The following is a 19,070-nucleotide window of genomic DNA, read 5'->3' as shown; positions in this document are numbered from 1 at the left end:
AAACTACTGCACAGTTGTGCCACCGCTTTCCTTGGAGGGGTCCAGCAAAAGACCAGAGGTATGGAGGATTAGCTCAAGACCACACCCTAGGAGTCTATAAAATTTAGTTTTGAAACTCAGTCATGTGCCTGAGATAAAAGTTTTCAGTCACAGGCCAGGTGAACAGAGTTCTGATGGAAACCAGAGAGACAAGAGTAAGTAGCTGCTTTTCTGTAAGGGTTCACTAAAGAGTGGTGGTGGGGGTGCAAACTTTCAGCTCTAGGGCTGGAAAGTGGGGTGCTACCATAGTCATCCTGTCCATTGATGCTGAAAGCCTTCATGGAGCAAAACAGTGCCACATAGTGGGATCTGGAGCCATTTACACTGAGCCCTGCCTCTGCTCAAAGGAGGCACATTTGTAGTAGAGCAAGTCCACCTGAGAATCAGCACAACAGGCCCCTCCCCTAGAAGACCAGTACAAACAGCTAGTTTGCACCAAGTTTACTGATCATAGAGGGCTGCAAAGTTTTAGCTCTTGGAGAAAACAGTATATAACATTCTTTGTTTTTTTAATTCCTTAGTCTTTTGGTATTATTTTTTCAGTTATTTTCTTATTTTTCAATTCTTTTTAAATTTTTACTTTTATGTATATATTATATATATGTTTATTTTTAGTTTTTTGTTTTCTTCATACTATTGTTATATATATGTATACGTATATAAAACAATAAAAAGAAAGTTTTACTTTCTTATTTTGGGATCTAGTTTCTTTTAACGAGCAAATCAAAACACATCCAGGACCTAGTTTCTTTTGTTGTTGTTGTTTTGTTTTTGTTTTCCTTTGTTTTTTCCCATTATTGTTGTTGTTGTTTCTCTTTCTTCCTTTCTTTTCTGGACAAAATGACAAGATGGAGAAATTCACTCCAAAAGAAAGAACAGGAAGTATATAGTACACACTGCTAGGGATTTGATCAATATGGATATAAGTTAGGATGTCTGGACTAGAATTTAAAACAATGATTATAAAGATACTAGCTGGTATTAGAAATGACAAATACCCACCATTTGCTTCAACGTGGATGGAACTGGAGGGTATTATGCTGAGTGAAGTAAGTCAGTTGGAGAAGGACAAACATTATATGTTCTCATTCATTTGGGGAATATAAATAATAGTGAAAGGGAATAGAAGGGAAGGGAGAAGAAATGTGTGGGAAATATCAGAAAGGGAGACAGAACGTAAAGACTGCTAACTCTGGGAAACGAACTAGGGGTGGTAGAAGGGGAGGAGGGCGGGGGGTGGGAGTGAATGGGTGACGGGCACTGGGGGTTATTCTGTATGTTAGTAAATTGAACACCAATAAAAAGTAAATTAAAAAAAAGATACTAGCTGGGTTTGAAAGAAAAAGCATAGGAGACACTAGAGAATCCCTTACTGTAGAAATAAAAGAACTAAAGTCTAGTCAAGCTGAAATTAAAAATGCTATTACTAAGATTCAGTTCCAAGTGGAGGCTATAAAAATGAGGATGGATGAAGCAGAAGATTGAATCAGTGACATAGAAGATAAAATGATGGAAAATAAGAAAGCTGAAAAGAAGAGAGAAAGAAAATTATTAGACCATGAAGGGAGATTTAGGGAACTCAGCAATTCCATAAAGCAAAATAATATCCATTTAATAGGGGTCCCAGAAGATGGGGAGCAGAGAATGGGGCAGAAGGTTTATTTGAACAAATTATAGCTGGGAACTTCCCTAATCTAGGAAAGGAAACAGGTGTTCAAGTTCAGGAGGCACAGAGAACTCCCTTCAAACCTTATACAAATAGGTCAACACCTTGACATAGAATAGTGAAATTTGCAAATCCCAAAGGTAAAAAGAAAATCCTGAAAGCAGCTTGGAATGAGAGGTCCTTAACCTACAAGGGTAGCTACATAAGGCTGGCAGGAGACCAGTCCACAGAGACCTGTAGGCCAGAAGGACTGGCATGATATATTCAATGTGTTAAATGGGAAAAATATGCAGCCAAAAATACTTTATCCTGCAAGGCTGTCATTCAGAATAGAAGGAGAGAGGAAGAATTTCTAGGAAAAACAAAAACTAAAGGAATTTAATACTAAATGAGCCATGCAAAAAAATAAAAGGGGAGTCCTTTGAGCAGAGAGAGAGCCCCAAAGCAACAAAGACCAGAAAGGAAAAGAGACAATCTACAGGAACAGTGACTTTACAGGTGTTTAGTACAATGGCACTAAATTTGTATCTTTTGGTAGTTACTCTGAATGCCAATGGACTAAATGTTCTAATCACAAAATGTAGGGTATCAGAATAGATTAAAAAAATCAAGACCCACTGCTATGATGTTTAAAAGAGACTCATTTTAGACTCAAATACACTTCCAGATTGAAAGTGAGGGGTGGAGAATTTTTTTATCATGCTAGTGGACATCAAAAGAAAGCTGGAGTAGCCATCAGACTATTGGTTATATCAGACAAACTAGATTTCTTTTTTTTTAAGATTTTATTTATTTATTCATGAGAGGAAGAGAGAAAGAGACACACAGAGAGAGGCAGAGACACAGACAGAGGGAGAAGCAGGCTCCATACAGGGAGTCTGACATGGGACTCGATCCTGGGACTCCAGGATCATGGCCTGGGTTGAACGAAGGCAGGCGCTAAACCTCTGAGCCACCCAGGGATCCCCACAAACTAGATTTCAAACCAAAGATTATAATAAGAGATGAAGGACACTATATCACAATAAAAGGATTTATCCAACAAGAAGATCTAACAATTGTAAATAATACAATAATAGTAGGAGACTTTAACACCCCACTCACTGCAATGGACAGATAACCTAAGCAGAAGATCAGTAAGGAAGCAAGGGCTTTGAATGACACACTGGACCAGATAGACTTCACAGATATATTCAGAGCATTTCATCCTAAACCAGCAGAACACACATTCTGCTTGAGTGCACATGGAACATTCTCTAGAACAGATCACATACTGGGTCACAAATCAGGTCTCAACTGGTACAAAAAGACTGCAATCATACCATACATATTTTCAGACCACAATGCTATAAAACTTGAAGTCAATCATCAGAAAAAAATTGGAAGGACCACAAATACATGGAGGTTAAAGAGTATACTGCTAAGAATGGATGAGTCAACCAGAAAATTAAAAGAATTTAAAAAATACATGGAAGTAAGTGAAAATGAAAACATGACAGTTCAGAACCTTTGGGATGTAGCACCAGCATTCCTAAGAGTGAAGTATATAGCAATACAGGCCTTTCTTAAGAAACAAGAAACATTTAAAATACATGACCTAACTTTCTACCTAAAGGAGCTGCAAAAAAGAAAAGCAAATAAAGCCTAAATCCAGCAGGAGAAGAAAAATAATAAATACTAGAGTAGACATCAATGATATAAAAATTAAAAAACAAAACAGTAGAGCAGATCAACAAAATTAGGAGCTGATTCTTTGAAAGAAGAAGATTGATAAACTCCTAGCCAGACTTATCAAAAAGAAAAAAGAAAGACTCAAATAAATAAAATCATTAATGAATGAGGAGAGATCACAACAAACACCAAAGAAAAACAATTATAAGAGAATATTATGAGCAATCATATGCCAACAAATTAAGCAATCTGGAAGAAATGGATAAATTTCTAGAAATATATAAACTAACAAAATTAAAACAGAGAGAAATAGAAAACCTGAACAGATCTATAACCAGCAAAGAAACTGAAGCAGTAATCCAAAATCTCCCAACAAACAAGAGTCCAGGGCTGGATGGCTTCCAAGAAAAATTCTACCAAACATTTAAAGAAGAATTAATACCTATTTTTCTGAAACTGTTCCTAAAAAACTGAAATGGAAGGAAAACTTCCAAACTCATCCTATGAGGCCAGCATTATCTTAATTCAAAATCAGACAAAGACTACACCAAAAAGGAGAATTACAGATCAATAATCCCTGGTGAACATGGATGCAAAAATTCTCACCAAGATACTAGCTAATAGGATCCAACAGTACATTAAAAGGATTATTCACCATGACCAAGTGGGATTTATTCCTGGGCTGGAGGGGTGATTTGACATTTGCAAATCAATCCGTGTGATACACTACATTAATAAAAGAAGGGACAAGAGCCATATGATCTTCTCAATAGACGCAGAAAAAACATTTGACAAAATACAGCATTATTTCTTGATAAAAACTCTCTGCAGTGTAGGGATAGAGGGAACATACCTCAATATCATAAAAGTCATATATGAAAGACCTTCAGCAAATATCATCCTCAATGGGAAAAAACTGAGAGTTTTTTTCCCTAAGGTCAAAAAATACAACAGGGATGTTCACTCTCACCACTGCTCAACATAGTACTAGAAGTCCTAGCTTCAGCAATCAGATAACAAAAAGAAATAAAAGAGATCAAAATCAGCAAAGAAGAAGTCAAACTTTGACTCTTTGCAGATGACATGGTACTTTATGTAGAAAATCCAAGGGGATCCCTGGGTGGCTCAGCAGTTTAGCGCCTGCCTTCTGCCCAGGATGTGATCCTGGAGTCCCAGGATCGAGTCCTGCATTGGGCTCCCTGTGTAGAGCCTGCTTCTCCCTCTGTCTGTGTCTCTGCCTGTGTCTCTGCCTCTCTCTCTCTCTCTCTCTGTCTCTCTTGAATAAATAAATAAAATCTTTAAAATATATTAAAAAAAAGAAAACCCAAAAGACTCCACCAAAAAATTACTAAAACTGATACAGGAATTCAGCAAAGTCACAGGATATAAAATCAATGCACAGATGTCAGCGCATTTCTACACACTGACAATGAAGGAGAAGAAAGAACAGTCAAGGAACTGATCCCATTTACAATCGCACCAAAAACCATAAGATACCTAGGAATAAAGCTAACCAAAGAGGCAAAGGATCTGTACTCTGAAAACTACAGAACACTTACGAAAGATATTTGAGGAAGACACAACGAAATGGAAAAATATTCCATGCTCATGGATTGGAAGAACAAATATTGTTATAATGTTTATGCTACCCAAAGCAATCTATACACTCAATGTAATGGCATTCAAAATCTATAAAGAACTTATCAAACACATCCCAAAAACAAATAATCCAGTCAAGGAATGGGCAGAAGACATGAATAGACATTTCTCCCAAGGAAGACATACAAATGACCAATAGACACATGAAAAAATGCTCAACATCACTCGGCATCAGGGAAATACAAATCAAAACCACAATGAGATACCACTTCACACTGGCCAGAATGACTAAAATTAACAACTCAGGAAACAACAGATGTTGGTGAGGATGCAGAGAAAGGGGAACCTTCCCCACACTGTTGGTGGAATGCAAACTGGTACAGCCATTCTGGAAACCAGTGTGCAGGTTCCTCAAAAAGTTAAAAATAGAACTACCCAAGACCCAGCAATTGTACTAGTAGGTATTTAACCAAAGGATTCAAACAGAGTGATTCGAAGGGATGTATGCACCACCCTGATGTTTATAGCAGCAATATCCACAATAGCCAAAATATAGGAAGAGCCCAGATGTCCATTGACAGATGAATGGATAAAAAAAAGATGTGGTGTATATATACAATGGAATATTACTCAGCCATCTAAAAGAATGAACTCTTGCCATTTGCAATAACGTGGATGGAACTAGAGGCTATTATGCTAAGTGAAATAAGTCAGAGAAAGACAAATACTGTATGATTTCACTCATATGCATAATTTAAGAAATAAAACAGATGAACATAGGGGAAGGGAAAGAAAAATCAAATAAGATGAAAACAGGGTGGGAAAAACCATAAGAGACTCCTAATTGTAGGAAACAAACAGGGTTGCTGGAGGGGAGGTGGGTGGGAGGACAGAATAATTTGGGTGATGGGCATTAAGGAGGGCACTTGAAGTAATAAGCACTGGGTGTTGTATGCAATTGATGAGTCACTAAATTCTACCCCTGAAACTAATAATACAGTAACTATTACCTAAATTGAATTTATTTTTTTCCTAAATTGAATTTAAATTAAAAAAATTTTAAAAACCAGTCAAGATCATTTATTTTGCTTTTTGTTTTGGGGGATTTCTTGTTCTAATTTTTGTTTTGAAATTATATATTCACATGGTTACAAAGTCAAAAATACAAAACAATGTAGATCCACAGATATATTCACCATCCTTTTCCCTTTCTTCTCATAGATAATTTTAAAATTTGATTTTACTTCTACTTGAGGAAAGTGCAGGTGAGGATGTGGAGAAATTGGAATCATCATACATGGCTGGTGAGGATGTAAATAGTACAGCTGGTGTGGAAAATAGTTTGGTGGTTCCTCAAAAAGAAAATTAAACATGAAATACCATTTAGTCTGGTAATGTCATTCCCAGGTATATACCCAAAAGAACTAAAAGCAAGTACTCAAAGAGCTATTTGTGCACCAATGTTCACAGTAGAATTATAGTTCACAATAGTCAAGGGCAGAAACAAGTGTCCAACAATAAATAAATGGATAAACAAAATGTGGTATGTATGTACAATGAAATATCAGCCACAAGAAAGAATAAAAGTCTAATACAGACCAAAACATGGATGAGCCTTGAAAACATGATGCTAAGTAAAATAAGCCAGACATAGCCTTCTGTATAACTTCATAAGTTAGGTGGATGGTGGTGCTATGGTTGGAGGAGACTAGGGAAGAAGTAGGAGGTAATTGTTCTGTTTGCGTATTTTTTTGTTTTTGTTTTTGTTTTTTGTCTTTTGTGGGGAGAGAAATCGGGAGTTCCTCTTGGAACATCAGGTAAAGTATCTTAAATCACTTAAGTTTGCTTCTGAGGCACTAAGCACTTTGATTATTTGGTAGCATACCTCCTTTAAGTTATAGCATCTTCCTAAATGGCTGATAGTCTTTTTGGCTGATACATATCTTTATTTTTTAATTAATTAATTTATTTTTAAAGATTTTATTTATTTATTCATGAGAGACACAGAGAGAGAGAGGCAGAGACACAGGCAGAGGGAGAAGCAGGCTCCCTGCGGGGAGCCTGATGTAGGACTTGATCCTAGGACCCTGGGGATCATGCCCTGAGCCAAAGGCCAGTGCTCAACCACCGAGCCACCAGGTGCCCCCAATTCATATCTTTAGATATAAAATCTCTCACTAGGTGGAGCACTGAGTTTTACTGGCCAATGTTAGAAGAGAGGTGTCTAGTCAAGACAGCTGGTGCCCCTCACCCCTGGCATGATGGGATCTATTGTCTCTATTCCTGGCCCACCATAGAAACAAGCCTTTTTCACAACTTTGAAGTCCTAACTCTGTACACAGTGATGTTCCAAACTTGGAATTTCTGCCCTAGAACTCAAGGCATCAGCTGTATTTGGGTGCTCCTCCCTGCTTTGACAAGAGTGGACAGTTGTTTGGGTGGCCTTGGAACCAAAAGGGAAGAGAGTCAGGAATTGGAATTCACAATTCCCTTTAATTTGATTTGATTTGATTTTTAAGTCTGTAACTCTTTGATCATTGCCCCCAGAGTACAAGAACAAAATTTTGGCACATTAAATATATATACTATGCTGTAATATGAGGTTATATAATGTATGATTATTGGTATAGCTGTTAAATATACATAATTAATTGAGGTAGACGATAGTCATAATGAGAGCAAATTATATTCTGAAATAAATTGAATCCTAAATACTTTTTTTTTGTTTCAAGTGCCATGAAATACCACATATATTTTAAATGTCCCACTAGGGATTAAAAAGTATAATTATAATTCAGGTTAGAGTTTGCAGTCTAAAGTTACCACATGAGAGAACCTGTGTGCTAGTGTCTGAAGATTTTTTCCTTAAATTTAGCTAACACCATCAATAAGCTAAAATGAAGGGTGGAAATTTAACAGATCAGATGGTTAGCATCCAATAGATATTTAGGCACGCTGGAAAAGCACAGAAATGCTGTTACTCATCCTGAACTCTGCTAATTAAAAAAGTTTTAATCACCCTGTTTCAATTAATGTCTCTAGATGAATTATAAGTTAACAAAATATTGGTCAGGCCAAACTCTGATCCAGGCTTGCCTTGGTGTGATGCAAACGCTGGCCGGGGGCCAAGGACGCTTCGTGCTCTCATGCTGAAATATGAGCTGGGCTCCGAGAAGACCAGAGAAGCCTAAACAAACATCTGGGCCCTTCTAACTGCTTACTATTTTCAGTTTTTTATAACAGTCTACTCTGAATTTCTATAAAAAAAAACAAAATATACCGCACGCATTTCCTTAGCAGAGGCAAGAAAATCTTTAGATTGCGGTGCCAATTTGGCTTCGATCAGTACTGATGCTTCTCTCTTTTGAACAAATTATCTTTGGCCTCTGCAGTTTTTTCCACTTCCATGATCTGTCTTCTTTTTGTTTTATTTTCTTTCTGCACTTTGATGGCTCATCAAATTACTATGAGGTATCTGATTAGTGGCAATTAATGACAAATGTATGAATAGGAAAATCCATCCATCACAATAGTAGTTGATGTGCTTAGATCGCCAACAATTTAAGATACTGAACAGATTCCCCAAGTAGAACTAGGGTCTGGCCTTCTACCATGGACAGTCAGCCTGTGGCCTGCAGATGGGCTTAGTTTGACCAATTTGGCGTGCTTTTAAAAAATGGAATACGGGGGCACCTAGGTGGCTCAGTTGATTAGATGTCTGCCTTTGACTCAGGTTGTGATGTCAGGATCCTGGGATGGAGCCTGCACAGGACTCCCTGCTCAGCGGAGTCTGCTTCTCCCCCTCCCTTGCCCTCTGTGCTCTCCACCACACCATGTGCACTGCACTCTCTCTCAAACAAATAAAATCTTTAGACAAACAAACAAAACAAACAATATGATTGGTAGTGCCAGTCTGGCTCAGTTGGTAGAGCACTTAAGTCTTGATTTTGGGGTCATGAGTTAAACCCCATGCTGGGTATAGAGCTTACTTTAAAAAAATAATAAAAGTAAGTAAGTAAATAAATATGAGTAACTTTAAATGGAATGCACTTTTTCCAGATGACCCTAGGCCAGTCAGCTTTAAATTTCTTCTCATGTCTACAAAGCCTACTTGAATGGCCTGTGAGTCATTTCAGTGTACCTGGTTAGAATTTTCATGGAGAAGCCCCAAAGCCTCATTTCTCAAATGTTCGTCAAGGAGTCCCAAGGTACGTCCCAGGGCTATGCCTGTTTAAGGAGCATTTCAGATGATTCTATCAAGGTGATCCTGGGGCCCACTGAAGAAACACCCAACTAAAAGATTTTCCAAATAGTCTTTGTGTGTGTGTGACAAAAAAAAAAAAAAAAAAAAAAAGATCAAGTTAAATCAAAGTAATTTCTGCACTCAAATAATATTATAGAAAACTGACAGAGTGTATAAATGGGAATGATGCATCTCATTAATTCATGGGTTCTTCTGCTAAATACACTGAAGTTTTTATGAAGGAGAATAAAAAGTGAACAATTAAAAATGAATTTTGTATGGAAAGCAGTAATTATACATATGCAGGCATAGGCAGCCATGGTAATGCTACCAAATTTCGAGACAATTTTCTTTCTTAAGTTTCCCAAAGGTGAAATATTTTTTTAGTTTAATTTTCCAAAAATTCAATTAATAGAAAAAAATTCTACTTTGTTTTTTTAAAGAAAAAGCAAAATTCTTCCATGAAGGTTGCTGAACAAATTGCTACCCTTAATCCAATCACCCTAAATAAAATTATTGATTTGTTAGGTACTAATGAGGTGAACTAAATCACCATTAATCTAAATTAGGCAATGCCTTTGCACCATTAAAAAACACAGTGTACTACTACCATTCTTCTGGTAGTGAAGTAGGCAATCTTTTTTTTTTTTCTTTTAAACTTAGCAAAGTAGGCAGTCCCCTTCTTTTGTAAGAAAGATTTTTACTATGATTTTTAAAAGTTGCATATATAATCATATTATATAGAAAAGTAGAAAAAGCAAAACATTATCCATAACTTCACCTGCTTAGAGAGAACTTTTAATAAAGTATAACATATTATGAAATGTGATAAAATTATAATATAAATACAACATAATGTAAAATAGTTATAAAATTAAAAGGCCATTTTACAAAATTTTAAAATTATTTGTGTACCACAAAAAGCCGCAGTTAAACAAAATGCAAATTTCACAATACTGCATAACATAAAAAGTAAAATTCTTTCTCAATTCAATCCTGAAAGTTGGTTCTTTATCTTCCTTTTTTTTTTTGAAAAAGTTTTTTCAGTGATTAACATACCTTTAAATAATATATTTAGTACTTTAAAGATTTCTTTCCTTTCAATTTAGCTATAACCTGCATTTACTAAGTTGCCCACAAATCTTAAGCTGGCTCAAGGAAACTCTATGTATGTCTACGACCATGTCACTGCTAACTGCTACCAAATCAAGCTACAGAACATTTTTAGCTCCTGGAAGGCTTACCCCTTCCCAAGCCGTGTTCCCCCAAAGATAATCACTTTTCTCTTTATCAACATAGATGAATATTACAAGTGTTTGAATGTTAGGTAAACAGAATCATATATACTTTTTTCCCTTTTTTTTAAACTCAAGTGTAATTAGCATACAGTGTTATGTTAGTTTCAGGTGTGCAATATAATGATTCAATAAGTATACTGGTTCTGTTATTTTTCACATTTGGTTTTAAGATCTATCTTGAATTAATCTTTGTGTACAATATGAAGTAGAGTCAAGATTCTTTTTTTCAAATATATATCTACTTGACCCAGCATCATTTATTGAAAAAAACTATTCTTTCCCCCACTGAGTTGTAGTAAGCCTCCTCTGTCACTATATATGTATACGTGTACATATATATACACATATATACTTGTTGCTAGATCTCAATTACATTCTATATATATTTGATTATTTGTACATCATTACCATACTCTTAAGTACTGTAAATTTGTAAGCATTGATATCTGGTAGTTAAAGTCTTTCATCTATGTTCTTACTCAAGATTACTATTTTAAGTCCTCTGCATTTCCAAACAAAATTTAAAATCATCTAGTCAATTTTCACAAATACTTGTTAGAATTTTGCTTGGGTTTGAATTGAATTTATAGATCATTTTAGGCAGAATGGGTATCTTACTAATCTGTGAACATATTATTATCACTCTATCTTAAAAACATCTGTAATTTCAGTAATATTCTGCATTTTGTGTTAAGAAATTGTGTTTCTTTTGTTAGGCTTTTTGCTTTTTGACTTTTTTTGTGCTATCTTATATGGTTTTTCTAAAATTTTTATTTTCTACTTTTTTTCTAGTATAGAGAAGTAAATTGATTTTTATTTGACCTTATATCCTGCAACCTTGATAAATTCTCTTACATATTCTAATATTCAAATGTATTTGTTTGTAGATTCTTTTGTACGTTTTTATACGCATCATGTCACTTATAAAATAAAGATAGCCTCATGTATAATAAATGAAATGGAGATTGAAAAAGAAGAAAAGATCAGTGAAACCAGGAGTTGGTTCATTTGAAAAACAATAAAATTGACAAACCTTTAGCCAGATCCATCAAGAGAAAGAGAGGACTCAAATAAATAAAATCAGAAATGAAGATGGAGAAATAGCAATCAATACCAGAGAAAGACAAAGGATTATAAGAGAATATTATGAAAATTATATGCTAACAAATGAACAACATAAAAGAAATGGATAAATTCCTAGAAACATCTAATCTTCTAAAACTAAATCAGGAAGAAATAGAAAATCTGAACAGACTGATTACTAGAAATGAAATTAAATCAGTAATCAAAACATTGCCAATAAACAAAAGTTCAGGACCAGATGGATACACTGGTGATTTCTACCAATTTTTAAATTTTATTTGAATTTTACTTAGTTAACATACAGTGAAATATTGGTTTCTGGAATAGAATTCAGTGATTCATCACTTATATATAATACTCAGTGCTCATCACAAGTGCTCTCCTTAATGCCCACCACCCATTTAGCCCATCCTCCACCCACATCCCTCCATCAACCCTCAGTTTGTTTTCCATCATTAGGAGGCTTTTATGGTTTATTTCCCTATTCCCTTTTTTTCTTTTCCTCCTTTCCATATGTTCATCTGTTTTCTCTCTTAAATTCCACATATAAGTGAGATCATGTGGTATTTTTCTTTCTCTGAATGACTTACTTCACTTAGCATAATACACTCTAGCTCCATCCACATTGTTGGAAATGGCAAGATTTCATTTTTTTGATGGCTGAGTTATATTCCACTGTATATATATGCCACATCATCTTTATCCATTCCTCAGTTGGTGGACATTTGGGCTCTCCATAGTTTGGCTGTTGTTGATAATGCTGCTATAAACATCGGGGTGCATGTACCCCTTCACATTTCTTTTTGTATCCTTTGGGTAAATACCTAGCAGTGCAATGGCTGAATCATAGGGTAGTGTTATTTATTTATTTATTTATTTATTTATTTATTTATTTATTTGGGTAGTGTTATTTTTAACTTTTTGAGGAACCTCCAAACTTTCTCCAGAGTGGCTGTACCAGTTTGCATTCCCCCCAACAGTGCAAGAGGGTTCCCCATTCTCCATATCCTCACCAACACCTATTGTTTCTTGTGTTATTAATTTTAGCCATTCTGACAGGTGTAAGGTGATATCTCATTGTTCTACTATTTATTTATTTATTTATTTATTTATTTAAGATTTTATTTATTTATTCATGAGAGACACAGAGAGAGAGAGAGAGGCAGAGACACAGGCAGAGGGAGAAGCAGACTCCGTGCAGGGAGCTGGATGTGGGACTTGATCCCGGGTCCCCAGGATCACACCCTGGGCCGAAGTCAGCACTAAATCGCTGAGCCACCCAGGCTGCCCTCTACCAAATTTTAAAAGAAGAATTAATACCTATTCTTGAATTTTTCCAAAAAATATGAGAGAGAAAACAAACTTCCAAATACATTCTATGAGGTCAGTATTATCCTGGTACCAAAATAAGATAAAGACAGTACAAAAAAAGAAAACTACAGGCTAATATTTCTGAAAACATAGGTGTAAAACTCCTCCACAAAACACTAGCAAACTGAATTCAAGAACACATTAAAAAATTACTCATCATGATCAGGCAGGATTTATTTCAGGGATGCAAGGTGGTTCAATATTCACCAATCAATCAACATGATACATCACAATTAATAGGACAAAAGATAAAAAGCCATGTGACCATCTCAACAGATGCAGAAAATCCATAATAAAATACAACATCCATTCATGACAAAAACTCTCAATAAAGTGGGTTTAGAGAGAACACAATTCAACTTAATAAAGGCCATACATTAAAATTCACAGCTAGTATCATATTCATTGGTGAAAAACTGAGAGCTTTTCCTCTAGGATCAGGAACAAGACATAGATATTCATCCTCACTATTTGTATTCAACATAGTACTGGAAATCCTAGATGAAGCTATCAGACAATAAAAAGAAATAAAAATTGATAAGTAAGAAGTAAAACTGTCACTACTTGTAGATGACATGATATATAGAAAACCCTAAAGACTCCACCAAAAAACTATTAGAACTGATAAATGAATTCAGTAAAAGTTGTGGGATACAAAATTAATATACAGAAATCTGTTGCATTTCTTTTTTTGACTCTATTTATTTATACATGAGAGATAGAGAGGCAGAGACACAGGCAGAGAGAGAAGCAGGCTCCCTTCAGGGACCCCAGTGTGGAACTCGATCCTGGGACCCTGGGATCACGCCCTGAGCAGAAGGCAGATGTTCAACCACTGAGCCACCCAGGAATCCCAAAATCTGTCACATTTCTATATGCGAATAACAAAATAGGAGAGAGAAATTTATAATTTCTCAACTTACAATTGTACCCCAAAAATGACATATGAGAGATAATCAAGGAGGTGAAAGAACTCTACTCTGAAAACTATAAAATATTGATGAAAGAAATTGAAGGCAACACAAACAAATAAAAATAAATATTCCTGGCTCATGGTTTAGAAGAATTCATAGTGTCCATGTTATCCAAGGGAATCTACAAATTCAATGCAATCCCTATAAAAAAAAATACCAACAGCATTTTTCACAGAACTAAAAATAATAATAAATTTGTATGAAACCACAAAAGATTCCAAATAGTCAAAGTAATCTTGACAAAAAAGAGCAAAGCTGGAGGTAACCCAATACCAGATTACAAAATACACTAAAAAGTTGTAGTAATCAAAACAATATGCTATAGCACAAAAACAGACACATATATCAATGTTCAGAATAAAGAGCCCTGAAATAAACCCATGCTCAGATTGTCAATCTATGAAAAAGGAGACAAGAATATACAATGGGGAAAAGACAGAGTCTCTTCAACAAATGATTTTGGGAAAACTGAACAACTACATGTAAAGAATGAAATGGGTTACTTTCTTCCACCATACACCTAAATAAACTCAAAATGGATGAACAACCTAAATATGAGACCTAAAATCATAAAACCCCTAGGAAAATATGGACAGTAATCTCTTTGACATTGGCTGTAGTAATATTTTTCTAGATACATCTCTTCAGACAAGAGAAACAAAAGCAAAAATAAACTATTGGACTACACCAAAATAAAAAGGTTTTGCACAGCAAAGGAAACCATCAACAAAATTAAATGGCAACATACTGAATGGGAGAAGACATTTGTAATGATATGTCTAATATGGATTTAACATCCAAAATATATAAAGAACTTACATAAGCCAACACCAAAAGAACAAATAATTTAAAAATGGGCAGAGGACCTAAATGGGCATTTTTCCAAAGAAGACATACAAATAGCCAACAGACACATGAAAAGGGGCCAACATCACTAATGATCAGGGCAATGCAAATCAAAACCACAATGAGATATCACCTTACATCTGTCAGTTAAAAAAGACAAGAATAACAAGTGTTGGTGAGGATGTAGAGAAAAGGGAACCCTTGTGCACTGTTGGTAGGAATGCAAATTGGTGCAGCCACTGTGGGAAACAGTATGGAGGTTCCTCAAAAAATTAAAAATAGAATTACCATATGATCCAGGAGTCCCACTTCTGGGTATTTACTCAAAGAATACAAAAACATTAATTCAAAAAGATATATGCACCCTTACATTTATTGCAGGATTATTTACAACAGCCAAGATACAGAAGCAACCCAAGGGTTGAAGATATGGTATATACACCCACACACATTGGAATATTCCCACTCATAAGAAAGAACTAAATCTGGCCATTTGTGACAACATGGATGGACCTGCAGGGTATAACAGTAAGTGAAAAAAGTCAGTCAGAGAAAGAAAAATATCATATGATTTCACTCATATGTGGAGTCTAATAAACAAAAGAAACCAAAACATAGATGCTTAAATATAGAGAACAAAATGGTGGTTGTCAGAGGGAGTTGGGTGGGGAGGATGGGTGATTACAAAGAGGATTAAGAGGTACAAACTTTCAGTCATAAAATAAGTCACAGAGATAAAAAGCACAGCATAAGGAATATAGTTAATAATATTGTAATAATGTTGTATGGGACAGATGGTGACTGCCTTATTTGTGGTGAGCATTGAGTATGTATAGAATCATTACTATGTTACACGCTTGAAACTAACATAATATTGTATGTTAACTATATTTGAATAAAAAAATTCTTAAAGACAGCCTCATGTCAAGAACTGAAGGGTCCGGAATTTTACTCTACATACAAGGTAACAAAGTTAGCTTGCCGCGATTGCATGCAATCTGACACAAGATGCCTGGGTCATGATAAAAGACTTCTTCACTCCTGACAAAAGCAGTATCTAGAGTGTCAGCATCTTTGTATCAGTACAAGCCCCAATTTGCAGATGGGCCTAGATGAACATCTGCACAAGCAGTGGGTCATGTTACAGAGAGAAACACTGAGCTTGGGGAACTTTCTGCTTTATAGCAACCAGGAAGCAAGACTTCTTATCCCAAAGCAGACATGATCTTATTCCATGAGGTTGCTTACTGCAAATACAATGGTCAGGGCTTTGCATTCTTGGCATTGTCAGCATGATGTGTAGGAATAGGAGAGCCCCACGGAAGAACATTTCTTGACACTATCCACCCCTGGCTTTTACATCATCTTGGCTACTGGCCTGATCAGGGCTCCATGGACACAGGCAGGTTGTGTTCATTGGCAGGCTTTACTCTGGGTTTGTATGGGCACCAACAAGGAGGCAAGCTACCTTCTCTCAACTCCCAATGCCAAATTAGGATTGCTATTAATGGGTCAATGGAAGATTTGACTTGGATGCCCTTCTGGAGCAAAGCTGCTTTGCCCTTTTGTCCCTTCAATTATCCCTTATGAGAGTCTGGAATTATTTCAAGTTGCTCTGCATTTTTTGAGGTCCCTCCCCACCCTAGGAGCCCCAACAAGCTAATAGCTGTATTTAGATAGTAGTTCTAAGGCTTATGTCCTGACAAAGCAGGTATGCTCTGGAAAAAGGGGAGAGCAGGGCAAGGGGCAGAGATCTTAGTGTCTCAGCCATTCTGAATAGCTCATCAGTTAACTGATGGGTTAGTGGCCAGTTCTCTCCCACTCTTTTCATTTGTTGGGGAGTCAGGAGCTGGAGTTGTCTTGGGAAGGGTTGCTTTGGAATTATGTTTTACTCTGCCCTGTTTTCTTCAAGCTTCCTATCCTGCTGCTTCCTCATTCAGGATTTCCTCAAACTTCCTGTTCTTGTTTTCTCAGTTATGTTTTCATTTCTTGAAAAAAAAAATTATTCCTGCTATTTCACTGGGGCCTTGGGAGACAGAAGTAAACAGGAAGACTCATTTCTCTGTCTTGAACTGGAAGCCTATAATTTTTCTTTTTTTTTTTTTATTCTTTTATTTATTTTTTTTTTAATTTTTTTTTAATTTTTTTTATTGGTGTTCAATTTACTAACATACAGAATAACCCCCAGTGCCCGTCACCCATTCACTCCCACCCCCCGCCCTCCTCCCCTTCCAACACCCCTAGTTCGTTTCCCAGAGTTAGCAGTCTTTACGTTCTGTCTCCCTTTCTGATATTTCCCACACATTTCTTCCCCCTTCCCTTATATTCCCTTTCACTATTATTTATATTCCCCAAATGAATGAGAACATATAATGTTTGTCCTTCTCCGACTGGCTTACTTCACTCAGCATAATACCCTCCAGTTCCATCCACGTTGAAGCAAATGGTGGGTATTTGTCATTTCTAATAGCTGAGTAATATTCCATTGGATACATAAACCACATCTTCTTTATCCATTCATCTTTCGTTGGACACCGAGGCTCCTTCCACAGTTTGGCTATCGTGGCCATTGCTGCTAGAAACATCGGGGTGCAGGTGTCCCGGCGTTTCATTGCATTTGTATCTTTGGGGTAAATCCCCAACAGTGCAATTGCTGGGTCGTAGGGCAGGTCTATTTTTAACTGTTTGAGGAACCTCCACACAGTTTTCCAGAGTGGCTGCACCAGTTCACATTCCCACCAACAGTGCAAGAGGGTTCCCTTTTCTCCGCATCCTCTCCAACATTTGTGGTTTCCTGCCTTGTTAATTTTCCCCATTCTCACTGGTGTGAGGTGGTATCTCATTGTGGTTTTGATTTGTATTTCCCTGATGGCAAGTGATGCAGAGCATTTTCTCATATGCATGTTGGCCATGTCTATGTCTTCCTCTGTGAGATTTCTGTTCATGTCTTTTGCCCATTTCATGATTGGATTGTTTGTTTCTTTGCTGTTGAGTTTAATAAGTTCTTTATAGATCTTGGAAACTAGCCCTTTATCTGATATGTCATTTGCAAATATCTTCTCCCATTCTGTAGGTTGTCTTTGAGTTTTGTTGACTGTATCCTTTGCTGTGCAAAAGCTTCTTATCTTGATGAAGTCCCAATAGTTCATTTTTGCTTTTGTTTCTTTTGCCTTCGTGGATGTATCTTGCAAGAAGTTACTATGGCCGAGTTCAAAAAGGGTGTTGCCTGTGTTCTTCTCTAGGATTTTGATGGAATCTTGTCTCACATTTAGATCTTTCATCCATTTTGAGTTTATCTTTGTGTATGGTGAAAGAGAGTGGTCTAGTTTCATTCTTTTGCATGTGGATGTCCAATTTTCCCAGCACCATTTATTGAAGAGACTGTCTTTCTTCCAATGGATAATCTTTCCTCCTTTATTGAATATTAGTTGCCCATAAAGTTCAGGGTCCACTTCTGGATTCTCTATTCTGTTCCACTGATCTATGTGTCTGTTTTTGTGCCAGTATGATCCTCTCATTGGATGCAGAGAAAGCATTTGACAAAATACAGCATCCATTCCTGATCAAAACTCTTCAGAGTGTAGGGATAGAGGGAACATTCCTCGACATCTTAAAAGCCATCTATGAAAAGCCCACAGCAAATATCATTCTCAATGGGGAAACACTGGGAGCCTTTCCCCTAAGACCAGGAACAAGACAGGGATGTCCACTCTCACCACTGCTGTTCAACATAGTACTGGAAGTCCTAGCCTCAGCAATCAGACAACAAAAAGACATTAAAGGCATTCAAATTGGCAAAGAAGAAGTCAAACTCTCCCTCTTCGCCGATGACATGATACTCTACATAGAAAACCCAAAAGTCTCCACCCCAAGATTGCTAGAACTCATACAGCAATTCGGTAGCGTGGCAGGATAGAAAATCAATGCCCAGAAGTCAGTGGCATTTCTATACACTAACAATGAGACTGAAGAAAGAGCAATTAAGGAGTCAATACCATTTACAATTGCACCCAAAAGCATAAGATACCTAGGAATAAACCTAACCAAAGAGGTAAAGGATCTATACCCTCAAAACTATAGAACACTTCTGAAAGAAATTGAGGAAGACACAAAGAGATGGAAAAATATTCCATGCTCATGGATTGGCAGAATTAATATTGTGAAAATGTCAATGTTACCCAGGGCAATATACACGTTTAATGCAATCCCTATCAAAATACCATGGACTTTCTTCAGAGAGTTAGAACAAATTATTTTAAGATTTGTGTGGAATCAGAAAA

General features: G+C 36.4%; 1 long non-coding RNA gene across 1 annotated transcript in view; it reads right to left on the bottom strand.

Moving 5' to 3' along the window:
* The window catches only part of LOC140633209 (uncharacterized), a 109,410-nt gene that overhangs the window by 14,701 nt on the left and 75,639 nt on the right, over positions 1-19,070 (bottom strand). The window lies entirely within an intron of this gene.

Source organism: Canis lupus, chromosome 5, assembly GCF_048164855.1.
Source record: "Canis lupus baileyi chromosome 5, mCanLup2.hap1, whole genome shotgun sequence".
Lineage (NCBI taxonomy): Eukaryota > Metazoa > Chordata > Mammalia > Carnivora > Canidae > Canis > Canis lupus.
Note: the sequence above shows the minus strand (reverse complement) of the source record. Positions and strands in the feature narration are given on the sequence as shown.